Genomic DNA, 12,378 nt, shown 5'->3' on the forward strand with positions numbered 1-12,378 from the left:
CATCCAAGAAGTTTGACTCCTTTCTAAAGGGGACATAACTGCATCAATTCCTGCCCTGAATTTCATGGACTACCTTTCAGCAGCTGAACCATAACTCTCAGATTTGGAAAAATCTTTCTTTTTAAACTACGGAATTTAGATGTGAAAATCTAGCTTTAGTACCATATTACCTCTAAATCCAGATTTTGGGATTATATATGTTTTATGCTAAGAAGCTTTCCAATCTCTGTAAAATTCCCTTTAAATGAACTACCCTGCAAAGAAAAGTTAAGGAAATTGTTCCTGACCAGTAAACTGCTATTTGCATTTAAAAGTAAGGATTCAAAGTTGCCACTCAACTTATCTTAATCAACAGGTACAGATAAGATTAGAAGACTCTCATGGGATAGGCCTGTCAAACCTTCTAATTTAAATATCTATCTTCGTGGCTTCTTTCCAGTAAGACGCCCTTCTTCTCTGTCTTGCTGGTTTTCTCCACTTAACTCCCAGGCCTGCCTCACAACTCTGTCTAATTAGCTCTTGATAGATCTACTGCCCTGTTTCCACAAATATTTAATTGCCGTCAATCCTATTTACATTAGAGCATGTTGCATTGTCTTTTACCAAGCTAATTATATTTGAGAGAATGTAAATCTCATTAAACAGGGACTATGTACCTATTAGATTGTGACATATAAACACAAACCCTCTTAGTTACAGAAGTTAACATAAAGTCCAAGTTCTAAGTTACCTAGACCAATGCAGTTTGAAGGTTAGTGCAAAGTATAGAATAATTTCAATACAGAATGAGATGTTCAAGTCTAGTTAGCCTTCCAAATACTATATATGCTGCTTTATACATCTATATTAATGCATAGTTCTAGTAAAAGAGTGTATCTTGTGCTACTATATTTATAGCAAATAATTATGTATTACTTTCTCAGTTCTTCTTAATTTGGCTTAGTAGCTTGTTATTATTTTAATTATTATTTCAATTTGAATGGCACCCACTTGCCATATAATTCTGGTGACACTTTTAAAAAATTTGTTTGCCTTTCTGTGGCTAATAAAAAATTACTGACCCCAAATCATCTAGTTGGCTTTCATGCCAAGGCAAGCTAGAATTCAGTCTTCCCCATTCCTAGTACAGCACCTACTAGACCTAATTGCCTCTCCCAAAAATTTTAAAAAATGCAACAGAAATAATAAAAAATACATTGTGTTATGTATTGAGCTTTTGGGAAAACCTTATCACGTGTACGCTGGAAAGTTAACGGTTCTCCAGCAACACAGATGGGACTTTCCAGTCCAGGCTGCAGTCAACTTGGCAGGAATGATGGGTTCAATCTGATTGGTTGTTCAGACTATGGGAAACTATATAAAGACTGCATGGATACCCCTAACCCTCAGTACAGTTAAAGTTATGAATAAAGCAATTATTCTTCTGTACTCATCTGCCTGGCGTCTTTCCTGCTCATCCAAACCCAAAACATAACACATTGCACCAGAAAGAAGTCATATTCAATATATTAAAAAGACAACCATTATTATTTAGATAAAACTGTGGGAACCCCTCTACTTGACACTCCCTTATTGACAAAGATCATTTCTGGTAAACCAAGGCAACAGAAATGGTAAGTGTTATGGAAAATGTGAAATGGCAAACACTGGCTCAGGAAAAGGTGGGCATTAAATGTGGAAAGAAGACCTTTATCCACATTCAGCTTTAAAATTTGAAAAAAAAACACTAATGTGCTCTTATATGATACATAAATGACATCCTTCCAGAACACATTTCATCAATACAATCCAGTTCCAGTCTCTGAGATCTCCTTAACATTAAAAACTTCAGAATGGGAAAAGGATGAGAGCTACCTAAACAGAACCACAGTAATCAACTTTAAACATTGCAGCATTTAACTGTACCAGATTTCAGGTAAGGAAAAGACTGGGTGTGTGAGAGAGAGAGTGAGTGTCAGGGTGGAAGCACGCACCTATGTTTATCTATAGATTCTTTTGTATCACTAAAAAATTCCTATTTGCTTATTGTTAGCGTTCTTGGGCATTAATCCTTACCAATACAAGCTTAAAACCACACGCATTTTAAAGAGAAGTCCAATTTCACCAATAATTCTTAGCCTAGAACATCTCTCAGCCAACAATTTACAAAATGCTCACCTAGTTAAATTACAGTTGCCAAGTAAAAATTATAACTTGAGAGAAATATGAATGCTGTATGTGATCTTTCTTTATAATAATGATAAAAACCATCATGTGTCCTCTCAACTCCTAAAGACTATGATTTTAAAACTGTGAAGCATAAAACATATGTTTCAAATTTTCTTTTCTATTGATTTGTTAGAAATTAAATCAGAGATCTGGCAAAAGAAAGATAAAATTATAGCCTTGCAGACATATGAGTAATACAGAACAGCTATTTTATTTTAATTAGGCTCATCCTTTGACTACTCTATTTAAGACATGAAAAATATGAATTGGCAAATGTAGTTTCTTTTTCCAACTTAGGTGATGTATATGCTCTAAAGAGTTGTAAAAGAACATTTATTTGCAGGAGAGGTCTGCCATGAAACTCTTCATTATTTATTATAAATTGCTTACAAATTGCAAAGTGAAAGAGAAAAGGAAATTATTTTGAAAGAGGGAGATTCTATATTAACAGATAATGTGACCACCAAAAACCATTTTATCAATATTATTCTACTTTGTGTAACAGCCATGATATTCTTTTGGAGAAAATAGATGAATATCTTTTTTTTTTATTGAAAAGTTTTAACATACAATTTTTCCCTTAAAAAAATCCCCCCTCCCCCCCCTTCTCCCTCCCCCCCTTCCTCTCCCCCCTCCCCCCCTCCCCCCCCCACTTCCCAGAGCTAAATACAAGGTATATATAAAAAAAAACAATCATAAACAACCATATACTAACAACCATAAACTCTAAAATCTATCACTCTCTAGCTTATATAGGATAAAACAAACCTTAGTAATATTAAATATATATAAATATATATAAAAAAACTAATATAGAAAAAAAAAACAAAGAAAGAAGACTTATTCAAATATAAAACTTCTTAACCCTATACGTGTTCTGAATAAACCCAAGCCATTTTCTCCCTTCCATAATATAACGTTCCTGCGAGTAATCTTTCAAATAGGCCGAAATCTTCACCATTTCGACCAGGTCAGAAACCTTTAAAATCCACTCTTCTATAGTCAGCAGTTCCTCTTTCCAGTACTATCCCCGTAATTAAATTCAACATCAACTTAGTATATTCCATCAGACTTTTATCCAAAAAGCCTTAACCTTTTTACAAGTCTACCATATATGAAAATATGAAAATATATTACATCTTTATCACCACACCTCCAACATTTAGGCTAATAATTCAGATACATGCTTAACTTTTTAAAATCTAAATACCATCTATAAAACATTTTATAAAAATTCTCTCTTAGATTTCAAACTTGTATAAATTTTACATTCCTCACCCAAATCTTTTCCCACCTCCCACTACTTGACTGTAAGTACGTTGTGAAAGTTCCATAGACTTCTGCTGATCTTGTTCTTTTATCTTTTTTGATCGTTTTAAAGCAGCACGCGTCACCCTCTGTTCTCTGGGATCATCCAAAAGTGTTATAACTTGATCTCCTCCAGCACCATTCTCCTCTGTCTGTCCATCTTCAGCCTCTTGATATTCTCCTTCTCCAGATCCCTTTGCAGCTTCCAGAAGTGTTAATGGGGTTGCTTTTAAAACATTATTGTAAAAATCACGCGCTTGCATCACAGTAACCAGACGGTACCTTTTACCTTCATGCATCACCATCAACCCAGCTGGAATCTCCCATCTGAACCTTATATCTCGTTGCTTGAGCTCTTGCACAAGAAATGTAAAATCCTTCCTTCTCCTTAAAATCTTTGGAGGAATTTCTTTTAGAACCAGAACTTCTTGATCAGCAGTCACGATCTTAGTATCATAGGCAGCTTGTATAACTTCATCTCTAATTTCCCTTTTTGTAAAATAAACCACCACATCTCTAGGCAACTTTCTCTGTCTAGCAATCCATGAGTTCACACGATACACTTTATCCATGCCTCCTTTTATTTCAGATGCTGGCTGATTCAATACCACTTCGAGAGCCTCAGAAACCAGCTGCTTTAGATCTTCCTTAATATTCTCCTTTAAACCTCTGATTCTAATGGCAAACTGCATCTGGAAATACTGAGCAAGACTCAATTCTTTATCCATTTTGTCTCTTAAATCTTCATTCTCCAATACTTTTGCTTCTAATATGGCATTCTTTTGAGTCGAATCTTTGACTTTTTCATCCAAATCTTCCACACATTCAGCCACTTTATACACTGAAGACAAAATGTCTACCTTCATCACCCTGTACTTCGAATAGATGAATATCTTAGAAAATAAAATTTACTGAGGATTATAAAAGAAGAAAGAGATGTTATGAATGAGCCTATAATGATAAGGGAAATTTCAGAAACAATTAAAAAGAGCAAATCAGGAAAGGTGTCTGGACGAGATAGACAATCAAGATTGTGTTATAAATGCTCTGAAGATGAACTTTACAACCTTTAGAAAATACTATGAACTCTATTCTACAGGAAAGAAAGATGCCAGAGACTTTTTAAAAAGGCTAAACTTACATCTGTGTACTACTAAAACTGTTTTTGTAATCACAGATTAGAAGATAATTTTGCAATTGTACTTATATTTGCTGCAAAGGAAATCAGAAGGATTTTTTTCCTTTCCACTCTGTATTAGTTTATGCTAGCTTTTTATATTCTCTGTAAAACGTTTAATAAAATGTATTCAAAAAAATATAATCCCCAACTTCTAGGTTAATAGGAACTCATATAGTTTTTTTATTTTAAAATGGTGCCTTCTCATTTCTTTCTTAGGACGTTCATCCTAAGTCCCAGGCAAGTAGAAGAACTAATGGGTGATCCTGCCAGGATTGGTTTGTCTTTTTATTACACCATAGTTATAATATCTCTTATCAGTAATAATAAGTGAATACCTTCCAATCCCTTAATAATAGCTTTTATTAAAGTTGGGAGAGCAGGGTAGAATGAAAGCGTCACCAGCATTTCAAGACACTGGCCATCTGCGTCTCCTATGGGGATTTTATTTCTGGGTATTTATTTTTCTGCCATCTTTGTCTGAGTCCAATCCAGTTTCAGGTTGGATCTTTGTACTAAGGAGACATCCTCAAGGTTGAACCAGCCCCTCCCACTGAGGTAAAGTGCACCTGGAGACAAACAACAACTAGAAAACTAGGTCTCTACATTGTTGCCACCCCTTCATTTTAAGTTTATCCCTTCCACATCATGGAATGGGACAACTCACTGTGGTCAACTCATCATGGCCAACTCACCACAGCCAACTTGCCATGGGGCAACTCACCTCAGGACAATTCAACAAATACAAAAGTTAAATTAATTTCAATAGAACCGTGGCCAATAATAATAAAATAAAGAAAGTCAATTCAGAAATAAAAGAGGTACAATAATTTTGATGAAAATGTTGGCTGTGGCAGGTTGGCCACAGTGAGTTGTACTTGACTCTCCACATTAGCCCACTGGCATACCAGGATAGGACTGATGGAGAAATTCTCATCTCACCCTGGGTCTGACTAAAAAAAGGGAAGGAAAATCAAATAAAACTATGGATAGACAATAACACAGCCAAGCTGAGCCAGGTGCTAAAAGGACAATTTCAGACTTTTGGTTTTTTTTTTAATCAACTTTACTAAAGGGTTCCAATAGATGTCACCTGGTTGGGTAATGAAACATCTACAAGCAAACAACAAGCTAGTAGAACACCAAGAATGTCAGTATTTTTTAAAGGGTACCACACATTGATAGCATACAACATGCTATTAAAAAGAGCTAAAATACAAAATCAAAGTCCTAATGCAGTTCAAACTATAGTCAAACAACACAATTTCCACACTAGCCTGAGATAACCCTTTCATCCAGGATGCTGGCCAACTTTCCCCCTCCCCCAAAATTCCCTCTTGTTCTCCAAAACCTGTCAACCCCCTCTTCCTTTTTTCCTTTATTGGCTCTCAGCTGCCTTGTGATCCCTCTCAGCATGCTAACTTTGTGATTTAAAGGGCCAACTGCTCCCCGCTACAATTTTTCTTATGTCGCCTTCTCTTGCATTAGATTTGATCCCATTCCATTTTGTTTTTAGCATTAGCTTGATGACAGGTAGATGGACAGAGAGAATGCTTTACATCAGGGTGTCAAACTCGTAACATCACGTGACATGTTGTGACGTATCGTGACTTTTTTGCCATTGCTGGCAATGGGATGAGTGTGGTTTCACTGTGATGCATCCGGCGCACAGGCAGTTTGACACCCCTGCTTTACGTAATTTCTTTCCCTATTCCACTGTGTGTTGGAAAGAATAAAATATACCATGTTCCTTAATAGTCATTTGCCTCAAGTTATCCTTTTAATGTTTAAGAAGCAGCTGTTGTAATTCCTTGCCAGCCAGTGGATCCGGCAGCTGAGTCTGAGGACTCAGATGAGGAGAGGAGCCTGGAGTGACATTAGAGTCAGTGGAAGGCTCTGAGGAGCTCCAAGACTTATGGTTGGATGAGGAGCCTGGTCCCTCTAATCGTGCTCAGGCTGAGACACAGCTGTGCTGGGAGTCTGAGTTGGACTGATGAAGAACAGCTGGGACACATCCCGGATGCACGAATGTGCAGACAGAAGTGAGTGGGACAGAGGAATGCAATGGGGTGGCTCCAAAGGAGAAGGCATTAGGAAGTCAAGCCTTGGCTGAATTATAAAAGGGAAGGTGTGGGAGGTGCTGGTTGCTGAAGGCAACTGTTCACATTGAGGATCAAGTTTCTGTGGACTGTGTTTGTTTGCCTTGGACATTGACTCAGGTCTGTGAGAATAAAAGGGATTGGTTTTTCTTTTGGTTCCTCCCTGTTTCTTGGAAGAGGGGTTTCTCCTTGTGAGCACAACAAGGACTCATGTAGGCTGGGACAGAACAGCAGCCATTATCATCAGTGAAAACATCCTGGAGTTAAAATTTTACTCAGAGACATAATATCACAATAGGTCTTTTGAAGAGTGCTGTACCAATCTCACAATTATGAGAAGTTGCTGTGAACTTTTCCTACAAGGACTATAATCCTATGTGTTAAAACAGATCTTATTATCTGGTTTTTTTCCCTTCCAATAGCCACAATGGACATTATCCATGAACATATGGTTTAGGAATGGAGTAGTAGCAATAACAAGAATAACAGCACACTGTGTGTATTGCATTTTTCCACAAGGGAGCCTAAACAGGCATGTGAAGCCCAGACTAAATATTGCAACATTTGAAGAAATTAAAAGCATTGCATATTGTCAATGGTTGTAAATGGTTATGGTTCTTTCCTCATTTTTAAATGCCTGGAGGTTTAGTTGGACCAAACTAACACTACATTTTTCCCCCTCTATTATCTAATGAATTGGGTCATCGCTGGTGTCAAGTGGATGGCTTGGGCATGCAGCAGGTTAGAAGCAGCCAGCCATCTGTCCAGGCTAATGTACCATCTGTGGATTGAAGATTTCGCCAGCTTTGTTGGCAAAGCATGAACATGTGTCCCCTAATCAAGCTATAAATCACAAACAGGTCTTCTGGATTGCCAATTAAAATTTTGATACATTAAATGTCCTGTAGGCCTGCTTGATTTCAAGCCTCTTGAGGGTGAGGTTGGTTAGTATGAGGTTATATGATTGTCTTAAAGGTTATCTATCAGTATTATTAAGTATCATAGGATTCATAGCATATGTAAATAACCTCTGAGCATCTATAAAAGCCATTAAAAAGGCAGTGGAATTGAAAAACTACCCCACTGGGTAACTACACTGATAGCTGATATGAGAATAATGGAGTTAATTTTACATACTTTTCATTTTTATTACCAGTTATTCTTTTTAAGAAGAATTTCAGTACTTTGTGTATTAATTACCAGATTAAAATATGTCTCAGTCCTTAATGACGAAGGATTTTTTTGTACTATGAGTCACATGGCAGAAGATCCAAGAAAGCTTTCTTCCCTTTGGAACTTTGTTATTAATCAATGATTTTAACAGAGTTGCTTATGCTGGTGAATCTGGATGCTAGCAGCCAATGAGAAGGCTGTTTATTTATGATGGTCAACCAGAGAAGGTATTTTTTCTTTCAGTCTTTACTTGTTTAAATATGAGGGCTCTGTGAAGTCAACAGCCAGTTTCAGTCTTCTTATTTAATTTTTGTTGTTTTCTAAGCTTCATTATCTGTGAAATTTTAACTTTGGAATCCTAATTTGGGCATTCTGTGTTTTTAATCTTTCTCTCAATAATACACACACACACACACACACACACACACACACACACACACACATATATATATATATATATATATATATATATATATATATATATATATATATATATAAAAGGTAAAGGTAAAGGTTCCCCCGCACATGCGTGCTAGTCGTTTCCGACTCTAGGGGCCGGTGCTCATCTCCGTTTCAAAGCCGAAGAGCCAGCGCTTGTCCGAGGACGTCTCCGTGGTCATGTGGCCGGCATGACTAGACGCCAAAGGCACACGGAGCGCTGTTACCTTCCCACCGTAGTGGTCCCTATTTTTCTACTTGCATTTTTACGTGCTTTCGAACTGCTAGGTTGGCAGAAGCTGGGACAAGTAACAGGCGCTCACTCTGCTACGCGGCACTCGGGATTCGACCCGCCAAACTGCCGACCTTCTGATCGACAAGCTCAGCGTCCTAACCCACTGAGCCACCGCGTCCCTTTTATATATATATATATATATATATATATATATATATATATATATATATATATATATATATATAGTAAATTTTAGATTGCTAACAAAGAATTAAAGGGAGACTGATATGCATTTCAAACGTATTTGTTTTCATCAGTCAGCCATACCCTTCTGAGATTCGAACCTGGCCTGATTGCACATTAGGCAGTTGTTTTAACCTCTAGGCCGCAAGCTCTATCTCACTTTGTTAGCTGAGAAGCAAGGGAGATATGTGTAAATGCTTGTTAACTATTTAGATTACCTTGCTAGGCCCCAAACATGGGACAAATCTTTATTTCCTGTTTCAGCCTAACCCACCCAATCAGAACACAGCCCCCATTCAAAACACACTGCCACCCAATCAGAACACAGCTAACCCCCCACCCAATCAGAGCACACCTCCACCCACAGAACACACCCCCTCTGGCAGTTTAAAAAAGAGGAACAAACAGCCACTACCACGCACTTCTCCCAGAAGAATGAAACTGAAGCCACCAGCCTGAGGATGACGGATGAGATTTCGTCGAAATGTTGCTCTTATACCTTCAATTCTACGTGGGGAAAAACCCACCCAAGACTATATATATATAGTCTTTCTTCCCAAGATTAAAGGATTGTTTCTATCTTTTTTGTTCACATAACAGTTTCTTAATATTTGCTTCAAGTCATCTCCCAGCCCACTACAATATCAAATCACATTGGTGGGATGCACTACAAGTGGTTATTAAATGAGGACTAGGTGTAATAACAAGCTTCTTATATTCAAAATTTCTGTTAAGGCCATGTTTTTCTGATTAAAACATGAGAGGACTATGAGAAAGATGAATGAAGAAAAATTGATGTCTTTGATTTGAGATCCCAGAAAAATTTTAGACCACCTTTCGAATAATGGACTTGAATGTTCCATTCTAATGAATAAATAGAGGATTGCTTTCAACAATTTTAAACTACTTTTGTGTATTCTTAAAATAAGGGTAATATGCATATGTACTGGATAACTCAGAGAATATTAATAAGGACTTCCTTACTAATATGCTGTCGAGGATGTTAATTTTGTCTTGCTCACTGTTTTTAATAATACAAATGATAATTTATTAAATAGGCAACACTGAGATTGTATGTCTCCTATCTTGGCATAGAGAAGCAAGACTGTGCAAATATTCAATTTGAGATTCAATTCAAAGCCTGTATCTTTCAGATAAATGAATTCTCCAAACAAAATTTAAAAATTTACAGAAAATCCTCAACTTAAAATGACAATGGAGGGCCTTTCCCCCCCCCCCCAATTTTGGTCATAGGTCATTACGATTGTAAGTCAAGGCACCAGACTCAATTTTATGGCTGTTTTTGTGATGGTCAAAGTGACCCACCCCGATCCTAAAAATAATTACATTGTTGTTAAGCAAATCGTGTCATCATTTAACTGAATCTATTTTCTGAATGGGTGTTTTTGCCAGAAATTGGCAAAACAATGTCACAAATCATATCATGTGACTGTGGAACACTGCAACCTGCCATAAATGTGAGTTGGTTGCCAGGTCCCCAAAAGGTGATCATATGATCATAGAGGCAGAGACAACAGTCATAACCTTGAGGACTGGTTGTAAGTAGCTCTTTAAAAATCTGGTGTAACTTCAAGTGGTCATTAAACAAGCACTGGTAAGTTAGAATAGAATAGAGCTGGAGAGGACCTTGGAGGTCTTCTAGTCCATCCTCCTACTTAACCAGGAGAACCTACACCATCTCAGACAGGTGATTGTCTAGTCTTTTCTTAAAGATCTCCAGTGATGGGGCTCCCATGATTTCTGGGAGTAAGCTGTTCCATTAGTTAATTGTCCTCACTGTTAGGAAGTTTCTCATTAATTTCAGGTTGCTTCTCTCCTTGATCAGTTTCCAACCATTGTTTCTTGTACTACCCTCTGGTGGTTTGGTGAATAACATGACCCCCTCTTCTTGGTGGCAGCCCCTCAGATACTGGAATACTGCTATCATGTCTCCCCTATTTCTTCTTTTCTTTAGACTAGCCAAACCCAAGTCCAACAGCCGTTCTTCGTATGTTTTAGCCTCCAGGCCTTTGATCATCTTAGTTGCTCTTCTCTGAATTTTTTATAAACTCTCAAAATCTTTTTTGTGATATGGTGACCAAAACTGGCTGCAGTATTCCAGGTCTGGTCTTACTAGGGCTTTGTAAAGTGGTACTAGTACTTTGTGTGATCTTGATTCTATGCCTCTGTTTATTGAACCCAGGATTGTATTAGCTTTTTTGGTTGCTGCTGCACACTGCTGGCTCATACTCAAGTGATTGTCCACTAGGATTCTAAGGTCCCTCTCACAGTTACTGTTTTTAAGCCGGGTCTCGCCCAATTTGTATTCATGCCTTTGGTTTTTCCTGTCTAAATGTAGAACTTTGCTTTTCTCCACGTTGAAACTCATTTTTGTTGGATAGGGCCCATTGTTCGAGTTTGTCAAGATCTTTTTGGATACTGAGTTTGTCTTCTGGGGTGTTGGCTATTTCTGACAGTTTGGTGTCATCTACAAATTTGATGAGTTCCCCTTCAAGTTGAGGAATACTTGTAACCAAATTGTTAAAATGAACTAGATTTCCATTTTCATGCCACATCACTGGCTAGATTATGAAAGATTTTTCCAGATCAGGGTGCTTTAACACCGGCTTCACTGCAAATAAACTCACTGGGGATAGGGAATAGAAGGAGAACAGAAGGCAATAGAAGGACAACTTATCAAATATGCAGAGAACACTAAGCTGGCAGGAGTAGCCAACACCCCAGAAGACAAGCTCAGCATCCAAAAAGATTTTGACAGACTTGAACAATGGACCCTATCAGTGCTCAAGTTTGGGTCTCCATTACATAAATGCATGACTATCTAATTCTTTAAGTATGTGATCATTCTGTAACTCTTCTGCAAAATATTTTTCAGAGTAATAAATATCTAAAACCAAGCTTAGTAACAGTAATTAAAATAACAATGTTTCCAAAACAATACCAAATACTATATAGTGTTGTGCTCTGGAACTATTTTTAACATCCCATGAAATAAAACCAATCACCTGTGAGAAAACTAAAATCAGAATTTCAGGGACATCTTCATTTGTAAAACCATAAGATGGCATCTTTGAACAAATGTTACCTTCCATTTCATAGGCAAGACACAATATAAAAAGAGATGTGTTGCAGTTTCTCCCATTGATCTGCAAGATGAATTAGAGCCAGCAGTTCTATCAAGGGAACAGAAGGGTGTCAGGATTCATGAGGGTTTCCTGCTCTGCATGTATCCCAAATCTGACAACTTGCAGAACATATTCACCGAAACAAGTTTTCCTCACAGTGTAAAATCTCTTCAAATGAGAAAAAGTACTGGCAGAGATGAAGGGTAGGAGAGCTATGAACTAGATGAAGGTAGCAGTCAAGGGACAAGATGTTCGTCATAGTTCAAAAGAGCTGGCAGACAGCACTCAGCACCTCTATGCGGTCATCCAGGTATAAAAATAAGGGGGGGGGGACATTTTTTCCAAAGGAAG

General features: G+C 37.5%; 1 protein-coding gene across 1 annotated transcript in view; it reads right to left on the reverse strand.

Moving 5' to 3' along the window:
• Positions 1 to 12,378, reverse strand: part of ERBB4 (erb-b2 receptor tyrosine kinase 4) — a gene marked incomplete at both ends in the record, with an annotated part of 1,087,596 nt that overhangs the window by 832,219 nt on the left and 242,999 nt on the right. The window lies entirely within an intron of this gene.

The sequence above is a fragment of the Vipera berus genome (genome assembly GCF_964194415.1).
Source record: "Vipera berus genome assembly, chromosome: 1".
Classification (NCBI taxonomy): Eukaryota; Metazoa; Chordata; class Lepidosauria; order Squamata; family Viperidae; genus Vipera; species Vipera berus.